At 36.9% G+C, this 24,066-nt stretch overlaps 1 protein-coding gene and 1 non-coding gene across 2 annotated transcripts in view; both read right to left on the bottom strand.

The window, feature by feature from the left end:
- The window catches only part of LOC101115117 (polyadenylate-binding protein 1-like), a 77,548-nt gene that overhangs the window by 44,986 nt on the left and 8,496 nt on the right, over window positions 1-24,066 (bottom strand). The gene's annotated exons all lie outside the window — the stretch shown is intronic.
- LOC114114690 (U6 spliceosomal RNA) lies at window positions 9,567-9,670 on the bottom strand. The gene has a single exon (XR_003589306.1). It is a non-coding gene; the product is annotated as a U6 spliceosomal RNA (small nuclear RNA).

Below are 24,066 nucleotides of genomic sequence, written 5' to 3'. Positions count from 1 at the left end.
ACATAAACTTAGTAAGAATTGAATTTAATACCACAAACCTAAATCAATTACACACGTACACTTTAGCAAATGGAATTACGAGGGTATTAATACAAATAAATAAGAAAATACAGAGGCAAATAGGGCTTCCCTGGTGGCTCAGTTGGTAAAGAATCTGCCTGCAATGCAGGAGACCTGGGTTCAGTCCCTGGGTTGGGAAGATCCCCTGGAGAAGGAAATGGCAACCCACTCTCGTATACTTGCCTGGGAAACCTCATGGGCCGAGGAGCCTGGCAGGCTCACAAGTATGTGGGGTCACAAGGGTAGGACAAAAGTTAGTGACTAAAGCACCACAGAGACAAACATGCAAGATTCCTTAGTGCAAAATATTGACACTATGGATTTTATTATCTTAAGATTTTTATACATACTCCTGATTCTTCCTGGGCAAAAAGATGCTTAATCACTAAAGATATAATACGTCAAACCAAGAACATTTAGAGATGGTTTCTGAGTAAGGTGAGCGTCTAGAATAATTCCCCCCCCCCGCCTTTTTTTCTTTTTGTAAAAAAAACAAAAATGCATAGCATGAACTTTACCATCTTTACCATTTGTACCATAAGTTTGCATTTCAATAATGTTGAGTATATTCATTTTGTTGGGCAACCGATCTCCAGAACTTTTTCATTTGGAAAAAACTGAAACTCTATATCCATTAAAAAAACAAAACAAAACAAAACAAAAAACTCTCATTTCTCCCTTCCCTGCAGATCCTGGCAACCACCCTTCTGCTTTTTCTTTCCATGAATTTGGCCACCACTCCAGATGCCTCATATACGAGGCATCTTATAGTGTTTGTCTCTTTGTGTTTGGCTATCTCACTTAGCCTAATACTCTCTGATTCATCCTTATGGTAGTGTATCAGAGTTCTCTTCCTATTTAAGCAAAATTCTAGAATGATCTTTACAAAATATTATTTGGCTGTGCCAGGTCTTAGTTGCAGCATATGAGATTATTAGTTGTGGCATGCTAGCTCTCAGTGTGGCATGTGGGATCTAGTTCCCCCACCAGGGAGTGAACCCAGGCCCCCTGCATTGGGAGTGTGGCGTCTTAGCCACTGGACCACCAGGGAAGGCCCTAGAATGATCCCTAATGACAATAGTGTAAAGGTTCGAACTAAGTCTTAGTTATAATCACTGTACCTTCCAAAAGGGGATGGAGAAATTTCACATAGTTTACAGATTTAAGCCTCAAATAAGTCACAATTTTTTAAACATAGGCATAAATTGCTGATTCTCTCCACAATTAAGGTTTTCCCACTAGGATGCCTCTTAGATTTTAATGCCCCTAACTTCATAAAACATGTTTATTTCTCAAAACAATATTTTAGGCTGGTGTTTATATGGGATCAAATATATATTTTCATTCCCAAAGCTCAATGCAATATTTTTTAAATCAAAATGATGAGAGGGAAAAGTCTTGACTCGTGATCCAAATACAATTGACAGAATGACAGAATCAGAGTAGAAGCCTTGACAAGCATAACATAATGCAAATAAAAAATATTTTTTATTGTGATTCTTATGATGCCCATAGTGTTAAAAAAAGGCATAGTAGCATTATTGCACACAACACATTTAATTATAGTAATTTCACATCCTAATGTTAGAGTCTGTTACTCATATGCAACTGTTTTCTGTATTTTAAGACACTCATTGGAGGCATTGAGTTGATGGTTAACATATTAAACATGTTTCTGTTTAAAATAATTGGACATAGGCTTCTGGTAACAATTTTGTGTGTAAGTGTTGATTGTCAGGAACAGTTTACTGACATTAATCAGAAGATGCCTACTTTTGTCTTCCAAAAGGAGTATGGGGCCCCCACTGATTGTTGCTTCTTGCTTCATATTATTTGGCTTTTCACTTCTTTGTGTCCTGACATACTTAAATAGCTTCCTGTTTATCTTCAAAAAGCCTTGGACGTGACCATATCTTGCATTCTTTTCATAGTCTTTCTATCTTCTAAGGCTCAAATTGTTATACATGTTAGAAAATATGTAATTACCCTCCAGGCATCTCCATAGCTCTTTTAGTTTTTGCACTTTTGACTTCGAAAATCTTCCTCTTGGCACTTGGACACACAGTGTGGTCGTTTTCCTTTTGTATCTGTATTGTCTGTTTCTGTCTCCCTCTTAATCTGACTCGTTGAATTAAAAAGCTCTTTTGTATGGTTTCTAGAAATGTTTCTAATATTGAGCAACATTAGAATTTAGGTTTTAATTCTCTGTTTTAATAAACCCGAGCAGTAACATATGTATCTCGGGCTACTTCACTTCATTACAATGGATGAAAACATTTTTACTGTAATCCGAAACACTGAAGCAGTTGTATTACAACGTGGCCAGTGGTCGTATTACAGTGGACAGATTCTGTCATCTGTAATCTTATTTTTTATTTTACAGGTCATGTTAGAATGAAAGTGTCTGACTTGTTTGCTTTACAAAAGGGCCATAAGGTCAAACTGTTAATTTTTCTCAACCTAGATTTTTATGGAAATAATTGCAAAACATTAAAGTCAGAAAAAATTGTTACTATCCTTAGAAGTTTGATGAATGTTTGCTAGCTATAAATAGAAGCAGATTAAGGAAGGAGAGCCCAGTGTGCCCAGGAAGCTGGAAAGAATCTGAGATCTAAACCCTGTTGAAACTTCTAACTCCAGCCTATTAACGGCTGGGCTTCCCAGGTGGCACTAGTGGTAAAGAACCTGCCTGTCAGTGCAGGAGACGCAAGAGATGTGGGTTGGATCCCTGAATTGGGACAATCCCATGGAGAAAGGAATGGCTACCCACTCCAGTATTCATTCTCCAGCTGTAAAGGCTTGGACACGACTGAAGGAACTTAGCAGGCATGCATGCTATTAACAATTATAAACTTATTTGCAAGAAAATGGAAAAAAGAAACATTACCAGATCAGTGAAAGGATAATACCACTCTAAAGAAAGGGTATATTTTGAGAAAAGAGAAGAAAATTATTCCTATGAAAGATATTTACTAATTTTTATAAGGGAAATCATCTGAAAGCAATGATACTTTCCACGTATGCCACTAGGCAAGCCATAGTAGGGGTCACAGAACAGAAAGGTTCTAAGAACTTGGACCACCTTTGCCATCATGACACAACCATTTGTTCTAGAGAACTCTGGTCCATGGTGTGCAAACACGCTCAGTCACTAAGTCACGTCTGACTCTTTGCGACTGTGGCCTTCTAGGCTCCTCTGTCCATGAAAATTTCCAAGCAAGAATACTAGAGTGGGTAGCCATTTCCTACCCCAGGGGTTCTTCCTGCACCAGGGATCGAACCCAAGTCTTGTATCTCCTGCGTTGGCAGGCAGATTCTTTACCACTGTGCCGTCTGGGAAGCTCATGCCCCAAGGAGATAAGACTGTAAATCAGTACATTTTACTGTTTGTTCTGTGAATTTCTGCAAACCAATTTTGTTCAGGTATATACTTTGCTCATTTGGATAAACAGTTATCCTATTGAGATAATACTCGCTAGCTGCTTTGGGCAAAGAGCTTTATTATCCTTCAGCAGTTTGGTCATCAGAACACCTTGCTATGCCCACCAATTCCAAATTATTGTGTCAAAATAATATCACAAAAATAAATTGCTATGAAATATTTGCTATAAACCTTGTAAGTCCAGCTTCTTAAACCCTGCAAATATTACTTCTTGAAATCTTCCTTCTCATATAAGGTCATGGGGGTGCTCCCCCTTATGACGGCAACTCTAATAACCTTAGTGTCACTTGATCAATAGGTTTCTTTGCTGTTCTTTTGGTGAACTGACACTAACAGCCCGGAGACACGAGAAGATCTGATCAACACCAGCTGGTTGACACAGCCCAAGATCCCCAGCTGTGAAACCACATGGATCCTTGAGGCTTCTTGAACATCCTGTTCAGGGATCTCTTCCTCTGCAGTGGTCAAGTAGGTCCTACATTGGTGCTCAGTAGATTTATCAGTAGATAAATCCAGTAGATTTATGTGAAACTCTCTTAAGCCAAGTTTATTTTGTTTCCTGGGAATAAGAGAATTTCTCATGGGAATCCCTTGTCTATCTGGCCCCATTTGAAAACTTACACTTGTTATTCATAGCACAGCATAAATGTTCTTTTTATGTTCTTGTCACTTTTTTGTTGTAAGGCCATCAGAGAAAATTTAGAGAGGGGAAGGATTAGCATAGGTTTAGCAGTTTGTCTCTCAATCCATCCCCTAGTGCTGATAAGTTCAGAACACTTTATCAGACCCTCATCCTTACAGGACCGCTTTTGCCTTGCACCACCAATCCAAACCTCATAAAGCTGTTTCTCTGTCTGGCCTTTGTTTCATCACTTAATTTAATTTCTTTTGCTTGGAGATGGAAATATGAAGGCTGTGAGGCTTGCTAATTGGCCAGATTCTCACCAAGTGTTGTGGTTTTCATAAGCTCGTCTTTGACACTCTGAGGCACACATGTACTGCTTTCAAGCTTTCATTCTCGTGCGTATTTCTCTCACTAACCTATTTCACCAAGGAGGATTTAGAATTACTCTGGCCATTTCAGGGAATTCCTGACATGAACAAGATGCAAATGGGAAGAAAATCTCGGGAGGAGATTCTCTGACTTATGTGTCCAAATAAGAGGTAACTTAAAAAAAAAAAAATTGAGTTACAATTGTTTTATAGTATTACATTGGTTTTAAGTATACAACATAGGAACTCAATACATTTATAGTTTATACTCCTTTTAAGGTTACTATAAAATATTGGCTGTATTCCCCATGCACATTCTTGTATCTTGTTTATTTCATACCTAGAAGTTTTTAACCTCTTAGTTCTTTTCTCTACTTGCCTCTCCCCTGGCCCTTTCCCCATTGGTAAACACTAGTTTGTTTATGGTATCTGTGAGTCTATTTATGTTTTGTCATAGTCATTCATTTGTTTTATTTTTTAGATTCTACATATAAGTGAAATATCAAAATAATCATGACTTTTTAATAGAATTAGGGCAAATGACACTAAGATTTGTTTGCAACTGCAAAAGACCTCAAATAACCAAAGCAATCTTGAAGAAAAAGAACAAAGACAGAATATCAATCTCCCTGATTTCAGACTATACTATAAAGACACAGGAATCACCACAGCATGGTATTGGCACAAAAACAGACAAATAGATTAATGGAGAAGAATAGAAATCCCAGAAATGGATCTGTGCACATATGATCAATTAATTTATGACAAAGGAAGCAACAATATACAATGGATAAAAGATGGTCTGTAAGTGGTTTGGGGAAGACTGGACAGCTACATGTAAAAGAGATTACTTTTTGACATAAGAGATTCACCCTCTTAAGTTTTCCCACTTTGGTGATTACTGAGTGTGGGCGTGCTAAGTCACTTCAGTCGTGTCCAACTCTTTGCAGCACCATGGACTGTAGCCCACCAGGCTCCTCTGTCCATGGGATGTTCCAGGCAAGAATACGGGAGTGGGTTATCATGCCCTCCTCCAAGGGATCTTCTGGGTACCAGTTTTTTAATCATAAGGTTTTGCTAAAAACCTTAGTTATTATTCAGATAAACTGTAATGCTTTATTAATCTTGTGTGCATATCTGTATAAATAGTTTCCCTCATCTGACCCCTTTCTCTTCCTTGCAGAGGTTAGATAATTAGCCTTTTATTGATAATTCTATATCTGTCTTAAGCTTACTTTCTCTTATTTCTTCTTTCCTTTTCTTTTCCCCTTCTCTTTGGAAATTTGGAAGTTAATTTGTTCATGAACTTTGCTCCGTCATGATGTGTAAATTCTATAGTATCTAATGCAGATATAATGTTTAAAGTTTCCAAAATATAATGAGGATGGAGGAAATATTATATTGTTTGTGCTTCATTTGTATGTTTTTCCTTACCAAGAGTGAAACTCAAAAGAAAATTTAACTGTGATGTTAAGCAATGCATGTGGTTCCCAGCTAGAAAGAAAAACTCAACATTGAGAAGTTCTGGCAAAGTTTCACAGTCTTTAAAATTTTTGAGATTATTACAGAGATTTACCTATATATAAAAAACCAGGAAGATAGTCTTCTTAAAAAGATAATTCTTTGGACAAATTAGAATATTTTAATTGTAGTTTAAAATCAACATAATGTCTTCTTGCTAAGTTTATCAACTTGCAAAATATTTAGCAAAAGATTTTAGTTAAATACAAGATGAGTTTAATTTTTCATGATTTAAATGTCTAAGATTTCCTACATCAGTTCCATGGATCCAGTAAGTTATCTTTGTTTCCACAAGTATTTTTAGGATTAAAAAAATACTAAAGTATGTTTAAATGAAAATTAATCTTTAAAATTCTTATTATGTGGCTTAAAATGTCAACAGTGCCAAACTGAAGAAACCCTAGTTTAAACCAAAATTACAGATCTCGTCTGATTTGTCCAAAATTTCATCTTCATAATGTAGATTTTGGATTCTTATATAAAAGTGCTTCTGAACTAAGTTTCTTTAGAAATGCATTTTTAAAGACTAACCTATATAAAATATTAGAATTTAGTTTATTTAACTTCTAGAAATTCTGGGAACATTATATGTATTTAATAACATTAACTTATATAAAATAATCAGAACAGAACTCTGCTTTTGTAAGACTTTGCAGTCCAATTTACCAATACCCTCTGGAGATAGAAAAATATTTGAAATCACCCTGAAGGAGCTAAAGACTTTCTCAGTCACAAAAACCACAGAAAAAGTTTGCAGCTTTACTTCTCCAACCTCAGCTATGGGTAAATGTAAACACAGAGCACAAAAGCTCCCCAGTTCTTTTTCCTTTCCAATGGACACAGAAATATTTTCTTAGTTGACATGGGTTCACAAATAGTCAAAAAGGAAAACAAACCAGATTCTCTGTTATCTCTTACCTGACAAAGAACAGGCCTCCATCACCCTCACAGAGATTACTAAATGTCAGGACAGTTCAAAGAGATTACCAGAAATTGTTGCAATCAATCAGGAAACATTGATCAGCTACACACAAATCAAATTATTTACACAACAGATGCTCAACTGACTACGCAAGCAAGCTGACCTGTCCCTGCAGTTGACTGTGGAAAGCAACTTAGCCCAAACACTCAGACAAAGCATAGACCAACTCACACACTTACCCAAGAAAGAAAACAAAAATCAGGAGAGGGGAAAGAAAGGAGAAAGCTGGAGACAGTGAGCCAACAAAGGTTAAGTTTCTACAGTCGATTGGGAATCCCTGCAGGGGTCAAGGAGAGACATGCCTCAGCTTAAGGACACATTAAGCTCGGTTCTTGCACAATGCTGTTCTACTGAACCCGCAGGTTAGGCCGCTCGGGTATCTCAGCGGATGATCTACCATCATGTTGAAGTACATTTTTCGAATAATTGAAACCAAGCTCTCTTATCAATACAGAATGAACACATATTTTGCTTATTTTTCAAAGAGTGAAGAAACTATCAAGTACTGTGAAGGGCTGGAGATTTTACCCTAGTTACAAGCTGAAAGGCTGCCTGCCAAGGATTCATGGTTGCCAGCAGAAGACACAAGATGTTTGGGTCAGAGGCAAGAAGAAATGTGTTACTCACAGCACAAGCTGTATGAACATAAGCATATTTGGTGCCAGTTTTTCAAACCACAATTTCTGCACAATGATATGAAGAAGGCCAGGTGACACTTGCACGTGGGTGTGAGCTTAGGTAGTGCGTGCTAAGCATGCCTGACTCCCATCCGACTCAGAAGGAGAATCTATCTCTCTATGTTCCAAGACTCTGAGCAAACCTGCACATTTCTCTGGACGCAGATACTGTGTTCCAAGGCTGTTGCTATACAAACATTCTTTCAAAGATAATCCTGAACAAACTCAGTTAGTGCCTCTGCTCATAAGACACACAGCAATGCGAGACACCCATGGAGAATTCTCTCCTAACATTAGCAAGTAAGATGGTAAAGCTAATTCAAAAACATTTTAAGGAATTATTTATAGGCACCAATATTAGAGAAAGATTTTAGGTGAGATGCGAAACTTGTTACTTCACAGAAAAAAATGAACAACAACAAAAAAAACCCCAACATAATTCTGGAAGTTAACTTTTCTATCACATAGAAATCTACAAAATCACATGAATTTTACATTGTCTGAGTTCTAGTCAAATAGGAAAGAGAATGGTAAAATATAGGTGAGAGTGCCAGTTTCATTTTCTTAAAATAACACTCAGATGTTTTTGTGTGTGTGTGTGTTTTTTTTTAAAAAAAATATAAATTTATTTATTCTAATTGGAGGCTAATTACTTTACAATATTGTAGTGGTTTTTGCCATACATTGACATGAATCCTCCACGGGTGTACCCGTGTTCCCCATCCTGAACCCCCTCCCCATCCCATCCCTCTGGGTCATCCCAGCGCACTGGCCCCGAGCACCCTGTATCACGCATCGAACCTGGACTGGCAATTCATTTCACATATGATAATATACATGTTTCAGGGCCATTCTCCCATGTCATCCCGCCCTCGCCCTCTCCCACAGAGTCCAAAAGGCTATTCTATACATCTCTGTCTCTTTTGCTGTCTCTCATACAGGATTATCATTACCATCTTTCTAATGATCGGCTATACCCTCTTGGCTTTATCTCTAAGTTTTATATGATTTTTCATAAGCTGTGAACATGATACACTTGGTCATAATTTTATGTCTTTTGCATGGATACTAAGAATGTCCTTTCCCTGCCTTTACTGTTTGTATGGTGAAGAGCATCCTTCATAATCTTACCTAAACTGTTTGCTAACACTAAGTTTGCTAAGACTAAGATCTATAGTTTTCTTGGTAATGTTCAAGGTATAAGTTCTTAGTAATTTGTGCTGATGTTATTAAGCCCTTGATTATTTTTAAAAAATTCCTTTCTTCAGAACAGCTAAATTTCCTTACTATTTTGTTATCTTCTATCTTTGTTGTAAAATATAGTTTTTACTTTGATTTATGTATACTCATCCCTGCTTACAGGTAATTGTGCTCCTGTCTCAATCAGATGACCAAATCGTTTTGATAACTTTTATTTTGCTTCCTCAAGATTATTAAGGAATTGCTGATCCTGAATTCAAAAAACTAAAAATTAAGATGTCTTTTTGTGTGTGTGTCAAAATGTATGTAATATAAAATTTACCATCTTAATCACTTTTAAGTATACTGTTCTATAGCATCAAGTACAAAAAGTCCCTTCACATTATTGTGCAACCACGACCACTATCTGTCACCAGAACATTTTCATCTTCCCCAACTGGAACTCTATACCCACTAAACAATATCTCCCCATCCCTTCCTCCTCCCAGTCTTTGGCAGCCAATATTCTACATTCTGTCCTCTGAGTTTAACTACCTTAAGTGGGTTTTCTCCCAAGTGTCTTTTTAGTATTAGCTGTTATGTTTAGGTCTCTGATTCACTTTAAGTTACTCTTTTGTATATGGTATAAGGTAAGAGTTCAACTTCATTACTTTGCATGTGAATAGTCGACTTTTCTGGCAACATTTGCTGAAAAAATATGGAACACTTTACAGATTTAAATGTCATACTTGTTCTGGGGCCATGCTAATCTCTGTATCATTCCAGTTTTAGCTTAGGTGCTGCCAAAATGAGAATTAGATGTCTTTCAAAATTAAAATTATCTATGGCATTTCTCAAAGAGCCCCTGGAAAATCACAATGATTTATACATCTATCTTATAAAAAGAGAGATGCCAGAAATATTTTAGGTTACTTTGATATACTTTATATTAATACTCCTGAACTAACTCATCACTATATGAGGAATTCATGAGAATTATCAAATGAAAACATAGTTCATAGAAAATATTCTGAGATTGTACATCGTGCAGAATAAATTGACAGAGTCAGGAGGTTTGTGAATGCCTTCATTGTCCACAATGGAATCTAATCCTAGAAATATTATATATTAAATTTTTTTATCTATTGTACTCTAATGGAAAAGTTGACTGTTTCAATTTTGATGTTGTTTGTCACTGTAATAAATCAATCTCATAAGTTTAATCATACTCAGAAGTAGGCAGTTCTGTTTCCTCAGGGGTTATAATAAAAAGGCTATTTTTAATCAAATCCAGGAGCTATAGTACTCTTAAATAGTTCTTCAAGAAAAGGACTTAAAAATTTTATGTTAAAAGGAGAAAACATAATGTGTTAGCCATGTGCTGTAAAATATCAATAATTACTATACCCCAAGGTTATTATTTTATTTTGGAAAGATCTCCAGAAATTGCCTGAAAACACAGCTTTGGCCTTATAATTTAACAAAATTAACAAATCAGTTGATTTTTTGAAGACTATGTTAAAATTGCAAAGTCATTTGTTTTTTTTTTGATGTATAACATTTAGTTACACATTCATATATCTTTAAACATCTATTCAGTCCCCAAATAAAACTTATTTCATATTAAATATTATTTTAAGTATAGTAAGCATTGTCTTACATAATTGATGCAAGAAAATAAAGCACCTTTGTTTCTTAATCAGTAGAAAAAGGTCTAAATTTATCCTTATGTATTTTAAAATTATCAGATATTGACATTTTAAATATTTTAAGTATTAAAATTATTATTTTAAATGAATATTATATTATATTTGCCAACAAAGTCCATCTAGTCAAGGCTATTGTTTTTCCACTGGTCATGTATGGACGTGAGAGTTGGACTGTGAAGAAAGCTGAGCGCCAAAGAATTGATGCTTTTGAACTGTGGTGTTGGAGAAGACTCTTGAGAGTCCCTTGGACTGCAAGGAGATCCAACCAGTCCATCCTAAAGAAGATCAGTCCTGGGTGTTCATTGGAAGGATTGATGCTGAAACTGAAACTCCAATACTTTGGCCACCTCATGTGAAGAGTTGACTCATTGGAAAAGACCCTGATGCTGGGAGGGATTGGGGGCAGGAGGAGAAGGGGATGACAGAGGATGAGATGGTTGGATGGCATCACCGACTTAATGGACATGAGTTTGGGTGAACTCCGGGAGTTGGTAATGGACCAGGAGGCCTGGTGTGCTGCGATTCAAGGGGTTTCAGAGTCAGACAGGACTGAGCGACTGAACTGAACTGATATTAGTGGTAAAGTACTATTTAAAACATGTAGCTACTTGTCTGGTCAAGTCACTCAAGATGTTCTCCTGACCAGGGGATGAACCTGGGGCCACAACATTGAACACATCTAACCATTGTGCTGGACCACCAGGGAACTCCCGAGTGGCTGTTCTCTTGCTCTCTGTACATCCCCGGTTCAACCAATGCCTGCTTCACCTACCCCCTACTCACCCAGCTGATTTTCCTACATACTTGCCCCAGGCCCTGGCTAATGATTTCTAGCTTTAGATTGGAACTCTTCACTATGCTTGTCAAAGGCTTATTTCCCTGATAACCTATGAGCCCATCTGATGCCACTTCCTCCCCTGGTAGATAACCTCCCCCTGCCCCCAGCAGCAAACACTGCTGCCAAGTCCTGCTGTCTGCACATGGCAGGATTTCGCTCCAGAACCTTGCTTCAGATGAAGATCCCCCTGTCCGTTAAACCACTGATGTCCTTGTGACTGCCTTCAGGCTCATTCTTTGGTTCTGAGTTGGGCAAGGCTTTGGAGGCCTCGGGGTGCAGCACAAGAAGTAGAGAATCAGCCAGGAGACCCAGGAAACTCCCAAGAGCCACCAGATGTTGGGAAATAGAGATGGGGGATGGGCAGTTGCAGGGACCTAGCAGGTGGGGCCTGAACGTTGCAGGTTGTAACCCTGGCGTGGCCACCCGCTGGTATGTAGGGCCCTTTGGTGACGGTCCTTGATGAATGGGGGCCACCAAGATAGTACCGAGAAATCATAGACCCTCCTAAGGTTACTGTGGGGATGTTTGGCTGCCATTTTTACGGGAAAGAAAGAGACAATAGGTGGTGGCCACAGCTGCAGGCTAGCAACTGCTTTCTATTTAAGAAAGGCCACAGATTGGAGTTAATAGTCGAGGTATTGGTTAACTTGCATGCTGATTCCTGTTCCTCTGAAAGTGAGGTGTATGAATGTGAGTGAATGATATATTGTATTGCTATTTCTTTCAACTTATTTAGAACCTAGAAAAAAAAAAGATCTCCGAAAATGGCCAAGGTGGGAATTGTTTTATCATTTTAAAGCTGGACTTTGCATATACCATTAGAGGAAGTTAGTGTTCTAGAAGGAATTGGGATTTCTGTTCTTGTGCTTTTGAGATATAAATCATCTACTTGGGCTCTCAGAAACTTTACTCCTATGTGATCTCTAAGAGTGAAGAGGGAAAAAGGAGACCTTTCAAAACGGTTTAGAAATAACTATGCTTTGGGAATGTCTGTCTAAAGCAGTCTTCAGGTTTTGGTAACTTGCAACTGTTGTTGTTTAGTCACCAAGTCATGTCTGACTCCTTGTGACCGCATGGACTGCAGCACGCTAGGCTCCTCTGTCCTTCACTGTCTCCTGGAGTTTGCTCAGATTCATGTCCATTGAGTCAGTGATGCTATCTAACCGTCTCATCCTCTGCTGCCCACTTCTCCTTTTTCTTTCAATCTTTCCCAGCTTCAGGGTCTTTCCTAACTACACTAAATTGAAGAGAGTTTGTTGACTATCTGGATAGTCGTTTCAAATTGGATAAATAAAGGAACATTAATTGCTGGGCTGGTCTAAGTTTACCTACTTTTACCTTCTTAGGAAAGGAAAGCTAAAGCATACATTTTCCTGTTAGTAAAGCAAACAGTTCACAATTACTTGCTTCTGGCTTTTTGCCAGAGACTAAGGGTTTGTTGTTGATGTTTTTCCAACTTAATTGAGATATAATTGACATATAACATTGTATACAATTAAGGTGAACTTGTTGATTGGATATGTTTATACATCGAAAATGATTACCATCTTAGCTAACTCTTCATCGTGTTACATTATTAACAATTTATTTTCATGGTGTATACATTTAAGATCTATTCTCTTAGAAACATTAAGTATATGGAGCAGTATTATTAACTATAATTGCTGTGTTATACATGGGATGCCCAGACTTAGTCTTACAACGGAAAGGTTGTGCCTTTCAGTGACTATTTTTAAAATTTTATTTTATTGAGTATAGCTAATTTACAATGCTGTGTTAATTTTTGCTTTAGATCTAAATTGCTTTTTGCTCTAAATCACTATAGAGCAAAGGGATTCAATTATGCATATATATTCTTTTTCATATTCTTTTATGATTTATTACAGGATATTGAATGTAGTTTCCTATGCTATACAGTAGAGTCTTGTCGTTTATCCATTCTGACGGTTTTCTTCTGTTCATCCCAGACTCCCGTCTCCCATCCCTGGGCCTCCCTCCACCTTGGCAACCGAAAGCCTTTTATCTGTGTCTGTGAGTTTGTTTCTGTTTCATGGGTAAGGCCATGTGTGTTGTATTTTAGATTCCACATGTGAGTGATGTCATACAGCATCTGTCTTTCTCTTTCTGATTTACTTCACTTGGTAAGAGGATATCTAGATTTATCTGTGTTGCTGCAAATGGCATTATTCCATTCTTTTTATGGCTGAGTAGTATTCCACTGTGTGTGTATGTATATACGTGCGCACACACACACACACACCACATCTTCTTTATCCATTGATGAACATTTAGGTTGTTTCCAAGTCTTGCCTATTGTAAATAGTTCTTCTGTGAACATAGGGGTGCATGTATCTTTCCCAATTATAATTTTGTCTGGGTATATGCCCAGGAGTAGGATTACTGGATCATACAGCAACTCCTTTCAGTTTTTTAAGAAACTTCCATATTGTTCTTGCTAGTGGCTGCACCAATTCACATTCCTACCAACAGTACAGAGGAGTGTTTCCCTTCTCTCCACACCCTCTCCAGCATTTATTATGCCATTCAGACTAATGTGAGGTGGCACCTCATTGTAGTTTTGATTTGCATTTCTCTAATAGTTAGCAACGTTGAGCATCTTTTCACGTGCCTATTGGCCATCTGTATGTCTTCTTTGGAGAAATGTCTAGGTATTCTGCCCATTTTTTTGTTTCGTTTGTTTGTTATTGAGATATATCAGCTGTTTGTATATTTTTGGAAATTAATCCCTTGTCCTTCACATTATTTGCAAGTATTTTCTCCCAGTCCATAGGTTATCTTTTCATTTTATTTATGGTTTCCTTTGCTGTGCAAAATATAAGTTTGATTAGATTCCATTTGTCTATTTTTGCTTTTACTTTTATTGCCTTGGGAGACTGACCTAAGAAAACATCAGTATGATTTATGTCAAAGAATGTTTTGCCTATGTGCTCTTTAGGAGTTTTATGGTTTCAAGCCCTGTATTTAAGTCTTCAAGATATTTTCTGTTTATTTTTGTATGTGGTGTAAGAATGTGTGCTAACTTCTTTGATTTACATGTGGCTATTCAGCTTTCCCAATACCACTTGCTGAAGAAACTGACTTTCCCCCGTTGTTTATTCTTGCCTCCTTTGTCAAAGATTAATTCCCCTATACCATGTCACATTACTGACCTTCCTATGTACTTGCCCCAGGTCCCAGCTAATGACTTCTAGCTTTATTTTATTATTATTTTTTTTTGCAGCACTGTGCAGGGTGTAGGCCAACACTGGTCAGTTTTTAAGTTTTACTGAACTTTAGAATTCTTTGTTTTAGAAGAGTATTTTGACATCTTATTCATTTTATAGAGCATCTAGATTAAAGAAGCATTGTAAGCAATGTTTACTTAGTAGCAGTTTGGCAGCTGAAAATAAAAAATATATATAGCCTTTGTAGTTTCAGCTTAAGGATAAATTACCTTTCTTTTGTCTCCAGCCTCTGGTCCTCAGAAGTTCAAACATTTTGCTAATGGCAAATTCACTATGCTTGGGACTTTCAGGGATGTTAAAGCCTCCTATTCTTTGAGACTTGTAGGCAAGAGCTGGGATGGCTTCTGGGCCTTTGAAAGAGTATTATTTTTATCATTTTGTGTGTGCAAAGAAACTGCAGGAAAAACAGGGTTGTTTTGAGAATACTTTCGGTACCCTCATCTTAGCAAATTGTTCAGCATTTCTCCAGCTTCAGAATTTATTTGTGAGGAAAGCTCTTTATCTACCTGCCCCTACATGTGATTTCTAAATTCCCAATAGTGTCTTTGAGTGTCATACTGAGGATCAAAGACTTACATAGCATATTTTTTCAGCCTTAAATTAGTATATTCAGACTCCATGTGTGAATTCTGGGCCACAGTTTATGCTGTTTATGTTGCCACAAGAATAGGAAAGAATGGAGATTGATGTGGGCACCAACCAGAAGAAATATTTCAAGAACAACAAGAATGACCACAGAACAATTTTGGATAAAGAGTATTTTTAGGAGCATTTTTTAGAGGAAGAAGAGCTTAAAGCATTTAATATTCAGACTAGAAAAAGAAGTTCTACATATTGAAAATGGCCCCCTCTCCATCCCCTATTACCAACAGTCAAAGCCTTTCCTATTATCAAGCCTAAGAAATAGGAAACAGCTAAATGGATTATCAACAATTTGAATATCTGATGGTATAAGATCTAGGTGATAAACAAAATTTATTGCAATGAAAGCCTTCAATAATCTCAGCTGTGTAAAAAACATGCTTAAGAAAAAATACTGGAAGAGCATAGATCAGTTACTTACTAGAGTGAGTTAGGAGAATGAGTTTATGGGTTTTGTTCACCTTTGTAACTTACTTTGCTATCCAAATTTTGTGTAATAAATCACTTCAATTCTTAACTAAAAATAAAGGAAACTTAAACCTATAAAACCCTCAAGGATGCCCATTTGAAGCTTTAGGCTGAAGAGAAGGGAAAGATGTATACACATAAGGTAATATAAATCAAGTTTTAATTAATTGTTTTTCACTAACCACCATACTGCTATGTCAAAATAATAAACATTTTCCTACATCAGTAATACAGAAAATATTGTTCCTGTATTGGGAATACACTTGTAGAAGAGTTATGGAGCACCTGGCAGAAAAAGTAGCCAACTTTATGACAGAAAGTTCTGTATTCCCCCGGTAAATGCATGTTTATTATCCCAGCTTTGGCCACAGCAGCTAAAGGCTTCTTTTAAAGTTTCCAAGTTACTAACTCCCCGGTTTCCATGGTAACCTTTTTTTTTTGGTGGTGGTGGCCGGGGAGTAGTATTCATATATGTAAAAATTGCAAAATGAAAAATGGAGTTTCTTCCAGAAGAGAGTCCCACAGCACAAGGCTGGGAGGTGAGTGATCTGTGTTGGAATGGATCTTAGAATGAATGGCCACTTCTGGTCCCCTTGGAAGGATCATAATGTATTGTTCTACAGCTGAACTAAAGGAAGATGTGAAAATGAGGAGAAACAATCCATACGGGATTTAATTTCAAAACCAGGGAAAATGCTGCTTAAAAGGGAGCACCCTGATGGAGTTAGGGGAAGAGCTGTGAAAGTCACTCCCTTACAATGTTTCTTTTGTGTGCCCCTAGAAAGGCATGTGTAGGTTACACATAGAGAATCCCTTTGCTATGGTAACAGAATCTTTCCCCGGGGCAACAGGAAATAGGAAGGGAAAATTTTTCTGCAGGTCTGAGATGGAGTTAATAAATGAATTTTGGTAAACAGCTAGTCTTCACCAGGCTGTGACGCCTCCTTCACCAAGGACACCTTCCCTTCAGCTCTTTCTCCTCCCTTATCCTATCAAGTGAAAGTCACTCTGTTGTGTCTTACCCTTTGCTATCCCATGGACTGAATTCTCTAGGCCAGAATACCGGAGTGGGTAGCCTTTCCCTTCTTGAGGGGACCTTCCCAACCTAGGGATCGAACCCAGGTCTCCCACGTTGCAGGCGGATTCTTTACCAGCTGAGCCACAAGGGAAGCCCTATTCTATCAAAGCTTACTCTTAACAATCTGATATAAATGTTCTTAAAATGTAAATACTTGACTATGGGTCATTATGTTAGCTATTTACTCACAATAAGGAAGATGCTATAACCCAGTGAATGATGCTCTAAGGGAGGCATTTAAAGCATAAAAAGAGATTAGAGAGAAGAGAATCCTTTAGTGAGTTCTCTGTTCCTATAGCTGCCTTCTTATAAAGTCATAAAGTTAATCCTATCCAGACAGATTGATATACGTTTTTCTATGTTTATTTGTGGTAAGAAAACATAATATTTGCCATATTAGCTTTTCAACTGTACAGTTCACTAAGGTTAAATATATTCACATTGTTGTGAAATGCCTCTAGAGAACATTTTCATGGTGTAAAACTGAAATCCTGTATCCATTAAGTAACAACTCCCCATTTCTCCCTCCATTCCAGCTCCTGGTAACGACTCTTCTACTGTTCAATAAGTTTGGCTACTATAGATAACACATTTATAAGTGTAATCATATAACTCATATAAGTCAATCCTAAAAGGAAATCAGTCCTGAATATTCATTGGAAGGACTGATACTAAAGCTGAAATGCCAGTACTTGGGCCACCTGATGTGAAGAACTGACTCATTGGAAAAGACCCTGATGCTGGGAAAGATTGAAGGCAGGAGGAGAAGGGGATGACAGAGGATGAGATGGTTGGATGGCATCACCAGCCTGATGGACATGAGTCTGAGTAAACTCTGGGAGTTGGTGATGGACAGGGAGGCCTGGCATGCTGCAGTCCATGGGGTCGCAAAGAATCAGACAGCCTGAGTGACTGAACTGAACTGAATAAGTGTAATAATACAGTGCTTGACTTTTTGTGACTGGCTGATTTCACTTAGCATGATGTCCTCAAGATTCATGTATATTGTAGCCTGTGACATACTCTCCTTCCTTTTCAAAACTGAATCATATTCCTTTCTATGTACATCACATACTTTTGGATCGCTTCCAACTCTCGACTATTGTCAATAATGCTACTATAAACATGGGTGTATAAATATTTCTTCAAGATTCTGCTTTCCATTCTTTTGGGTATATACCCAGCAGCAGGCTCGCTAATTCTGTCTTCAATACTTTGAGGCCACTGTTTTCCATAGCATGTACAACATTTTGCATTTTCACCAACAGTGCATCAGGGTTCCAATTTTGCCAACATTTGTTATTTTCTGTTTTCTTTTTTAAAAAAATAGTACTTGTTTTAACAAGTGTGAAATACTAGCTCATGGTGGTTTTGAAGATACTACAGGTTTAATACTACTTTTTTTTTCACTAGACCATCCAATTTATAAACGTTACCTATAGCTTCTCAAAATTAATATATCACATAGCTACAAATGTTACTGTACTTGTCATTGTATTGCCGACAGTGATACAAGAGAACTAAAATACTTAGGGATTTCCCAGGACCCACAGGAAAGTAGTGATAAATTGGGAGTTGAACTGATCACTATATAATAGCTCAGCTATTTACTTAACTTCTGGAAAAACACATAAACTCCTAGCTTCCATGTTCCATTATTATTTTTAGGTGCAAAAATATGTATTCTTTGTTACCTACTAATAATATAGATGCCACCAAATTTTTGTAAGGAATGGACATTGATCCACGTTGTATATTTCTACGTTAACGTAAAAAAGACTCTTTACAAGCTACTTAAATGATAACAAGGAGGAAATTATTTCTGATTAATAATAATCGTATAATACAACTCGATAAACAGTTAAGGAATATAGAAAACATTTTTTATTTTAAAAGATGTTATCTTGGGACTTTCCTGGTGGTCCAGTGGCTAAGACTCCATCCTGATGCAGGGAGCCTGGGTTCAATCCCCAGTCCAGGGAACTAGATCCCAAATGCCACAACTAGGAGTTAGCATGCCACAACTAAAAATCCCGCAAGCCACAACTAAGATCCAGCAAAGTCAAATAAATAAATAAATTTTTTTTTTTAAAAAAAGATGTATTTGCCAGGTTAGACCTTAGAAGAGATTTCATCTTCTAATGCAAGTAACACATTATTTCTTCTGCATAATAAATGTTATTGTTAAATGAATAGTTCACACTGACTCTTTTGTTACACATTCCTAACAAAATTATAGTTCTTTTAAGGTGTGCTGACAGAGCTAATTTCTTAGTTTTTATAACTTTGTTCTTCCTTTATACAATACTGCCAAATAGTACTAAGCAATCTAAGAACTTCCAGCAGCAAAATGTTCTATTTCACACTGACTCTCAGGAGTCATCTCAATAATAATGTTACTTTGAAGGTCAGCAGCTGGCAGGAAAAAGTAGAAAAGAAATAACGCATGAAGTTTTAAACTTCACAAAAAGATCTCTGTGCAACTAGAATGTGTAAGACTGTTCATGCCTTAGATTTTCCATACCTTAAATTTATTGCTCAAAAATGTAATTACTTTTTTTATGTGGTGGTGGATATGGTATAACATTTGTCTAGCAAAATGAAAGAAAACAAACATCCTCCTTTTAATTACATGTGTGTTTGTTGTAGAAAATACGTTTAGAAACGAAAATAATGTCAGTCAAAATTTCACCTTCCAAAATAACCATAATAAATGGTTATTCCTCATATAAAAATCTATTTATGTTATTGTTTTTTATGTTAATGGACATAGATGTGATTCAGAAAAGAACTAAGAAAAAAATTTCCCTGGGGTACTGAAATGACTGTACCAACATCAAACTGTATAATCATCAAATAATGCTTTGCATTTTAAAAGTGATAAAGATGTTCATGTCCATTATTCTTGGCACAAGCGCAAATTCCAAAAATACTGATAAATGGCTGAATTTTCAATCAGACCAATGCCTATTTAGTCTAAGTTAGCCTGTTCATTCTGATTTTACCCATGGTTTTATTTACCCATTGTGAAGTGGAAAAAAAAAATGTGCCCTTCACACCAAGAGAACAGACATTATTTTCCTTCGTCTATAAGATCACCTTGAAAAATAGGAATGATGCACAAAAACCAACAAATCTATTGCAGCACTGGAAACAAAGCAGGATGTTCTAATGATACTGAAAATTTGAGGGATTTCTTAAAAATATAAAGTAGCTAGCAGGATGAGTGCTAGAAAGCGCAAAGCAATGCAAAGTGTTGAGTCAACAGGGTTGCTAATGGGAGCTGGCCATAGGCCAATTGGGAAGCCAATTCATTAAAGAATTGTGCAATAGTTGGGACAGTCCCAACTTGAATGTTCTCTAGCCTACAGCTAACCCCAGTTAGAAAAGTTAAATAATGTGCAAATGCTACTTCATGGAAAATGAAAATCCACCATGACCTCCTGGGCTGGAGTAAGTCACCAATGTAAAATCTGATCCCCAGATGGACACGAATGGACATGGAGAAAAGAACAAAGAACGTGTAACTTCAGGTTTAAATTAACTGGACCACAGTGAACCTTTCCTTATTTCACCATTTCAGGAAGGTCAGCAGATTGTCTCCCTTTTATCTCTGGGTCCTTCAGGAAGGATACCCATTATTCCCTGACAAGCGCTTTTTAAGCTTTTTCCCATCACATTTGCAGAAATTAATGCTCTGTTTTTGCCCGGATTCGGGGCGGGGGGCGGGGGGGGGGGGGGGGGGGGGTGTGTGGGCGGTAGAGAAGTTCTCAGTAGGAGAACTCTGCTATGCAGTATATCCCTGTTGCTTATTTATTTTATACATAGTAGTTTGCAGCTCCTAAAACATTACTGGTTGGGGGATTTTTGCAGAAACTAATGCCTGTGGCTGGCCATTTGTTATTAAAGTGAATATTGAAATGTGTCCAGTCAGTAACATTCAGGTAACAAAAGACATACATCTCTGGTCACTAAGCTGTTAATCCCCAGCTCCTATCTTGAACTTTCCCCTTTCCCTCTCCCCGCCAGTAACCACGCGTTCATTCTTTATGTCTTTGAGTCTTTTTCTGTTTTTGTTATATTCATTAGTTTGTTTTACGTTTTAGAATCCACATATAAGTGACATTATTCAGTATTTGTCTTTTCTCTGACTGACTTCACTCAGCATAATACTGTGCAAATCAATCCATGTCATTGCAAATTGAAGATTTTTATTTTATTTAATAACTGAGTAATATATATATGTGTATATATGTGTGTATATATATATATATATATATATATATATATATATATATACACACACCACTTCTTCTTTATCCATTATCTGTTGGCAGACGCATGGGCTATTTCCAAATCTTGGCAACTGTAAATAATGCTGCTATGAACATTGAGGTGCATGTATCTACAAATAAGTGTTTCTGTGTTTTTCAGATGTAGAATTGCTGAGTCTTTGGTAGCTCTATTTTGAGTTTGTTTTAGATAATTCTATACTATTTTCCACAGTGGCTACATCAGTTTACCTTTGCACAAGAGTGTTCAAGGGTTCCCTTTTCTCTACACCCTTGCCAATATTTGTTATTTGTGGAATGTACCTCAACATAATAAATGCCATATGCAACAAGCTCTCAGCTGACATCATACTCAAAGCTGAAAATCAGGAACAAGACAAGGATGCCTCCACTCTCATCACTTTTAATCAACATAGTTTTGGAAGTTTTAGCTTGAGCAGTTAGTCAAGGAAAGAAAAGGTCATTCAAATAGGAAAAGAAGCAGTAAATCTGTCTCTACTTGAAGATGACATAATATTATATATAGAAAACCCTAAATACTGTACACAAAAACTGTTTTAAATAAATTCAGCCAAGCCTCAGGGTACATAATCAATAAACAAATATCAGTTGTATTTCTGTACACTAATAACAAACTATCAGAAAGAGAAATTAAGAAAGCAATCACATTTACAATTGCATCAAGAAGAATAACAGACCTAGGAATATTTTAACCTAGAAGCCAAAGATCTGTCAACTGAAAGCTAAGATACTGATGAGAGAAATGGATCATATAAACAAATGGAAATATATTCCAGGCTCATGGATTGGAAGAATTACTGTTGTTTTAAAAAAAAATCTTCATAGTGCCCAAAGCAATCTATAGATTCAGTGCAGTCTCTATCAAAATTCCAATGGCACTTTTCACAGACAGAATAAACAATCCTGAAATTTGTATGGAATCACAAAAGATCATGAATGGTCAAAGCAACCTTGAGAGAGAAAAACAAAGCTAGATGTGTCTTGCTTCCTGATTTTAAACTATATTTCAAAAGAGATATAGTAATCAAAACAATATGGTATAGACGTGAAGACAGACAAACAGATCAAATAGAACAGATAGCAAAGAAATAAATCCACAAATATATGGTCAATTAATATACATAAAATGAACCAAGAACAAAGAATGAGGAAAGGATAGTTTCTTCAATAAATGTTATTGAAAAAGAAAACAGGAAAGTTACATGCAAAAGAATAAACTGAATCACTATCTTACACCATACACAAAAATCAACTTAAATGGACTGAAGACTTGAATGTCAGACCCAAAACCATTTAACTCCTAGAAGAAAAAAGATGATAAGTTCCTAGATCTCAGTCTTAGCAATGATTTTTTTCAATTTGACACTAAAAGCAAAGGCAACAAAGATGAAAATAAATAAATGGGACTGCATCAAACTAAAACACTTCTGCACAGCAAAGGAAACCATGAAGAAACTGAACATGCCCACCAAATGTGAGAAAATATTTGCAAATCGTATATCTGATGAGGGGTTAGTATCTAAAATATATGAAGAACTCCTACAACTCAACAGCAGAAAAGCAACCTGAAATAAAAATGTGAGAGATCTGAGTAGACTTTTTCTACATAAGACATACAGGTACATGAAAATATACTCAAAATCAGTCATCATCAGGGAAATGCAAAACAAAACCACAATGAGATACCACCTTACACCTTTTGGAATGGCTATCATCCAAAAGGCAAGAAATGAGAGTTGGAAAGGATGTGTGCAAAAGGGAAGGTAAATTGGTTGCAGTAACTGTGGAAACAGTATGGAGGTTCTTCAACAAATTAAAACAGAATTACCACATGATCTACTTCTGCACATTTATGCAAAGTAAATGATAACACTAATTCAAAAAGATATCTGCAACCCCATGTTTATTGCAGTGTTATTTACAATAGCCAAGAAACACTCTTAGCGTGCATTGATGGCTGAATGGATAAAGAAAAAACATATATACATATATACACACACCTATACAATGGAATATTATTCAATCAGAAAAATATGAAATCTTGCCCTTTAAGATAAGCTGGACGAACCTTGAAGGCATTATGCTAAGAGAAATAAGTCAGACGGAGAAAAACAAGCATTATTTGATCTCACTATACATTTGTTTCCAAGGCAAACCATTCAATATCACGGTAATCCACATGGGCATCACCAGATGGTCAACACCGAAATCAGATTGATCATATTCTTTGCAGCCAAAGATGGAGAAGCTCTATACAGTCAGCAAAAATAAGACCAGCAGCTGACTGTGGCTTAGATACATGAACTCCTTATTGCCAAATTCAGACTTAAACTGAAGAAAGTGGGGAAAACTACTAGACTATTCAGGTATGACCTAAATCAAATCCCTTATGATTATACAGTGGAAGTGAGAAATAGATTTAAGGGACTAGTCTGATAGACAGAGTGCCTGATGAACTATGGATGTGACATTGTAGAGGAGAAGGGATCAAGACCATCCCCAAGAAAAAGAAATGCAAAAAGGCAAAATGGCTGTCTGAGGAGGCCTTACAAATAGCCGTGAAAAGAAGAGAAGTGAAAAGCAAAGGAGAAAAGGAAAGATATACCCATTTGAATGCAGAGTTCCAAAGAATAGCAGGGAGAGATAAGAAAGCCTTCTTCAGTGATGAGTGCAAAGAACTAGAGGAAAACAATAGAATGGGAAAGACAAGATCTCTTCAAGAAAATTAGAGATACCAAAGGAACATTTCATGCAAAGATGGGCTCGATAAGGGACAGAAATGGTATGGACCTAACAGAAGCAGAAGATATTAAGAAGAGGTGGCAAGAATACACAGAAGAACTGTACGAAAAAGATCTTCAAGACCAAGATAATCATGATGCTGTGATCACTCACACTCACCTAGAGCCAGACATCCTG

This window comes from Ovis aries, chromosome 4 (genome assembly GCF_016772045.2).
Source record: "Ovis aries strain OAR_USU_Benz2616 breed Rambouillet chromosome 4, ARS-UI_Ramb_v3.0, whole genome shotgun sequence".
In the NCBI taxonomy this organism is placed as follows: Eukaryota; Metazoa; Chordata; class Mammalia; order Artiodactyla; family Bovidae; genus Ovis; species Ovis aries.
This window is presented reverse-complemented; position numbering and strand designations above follow the sequence as displayed.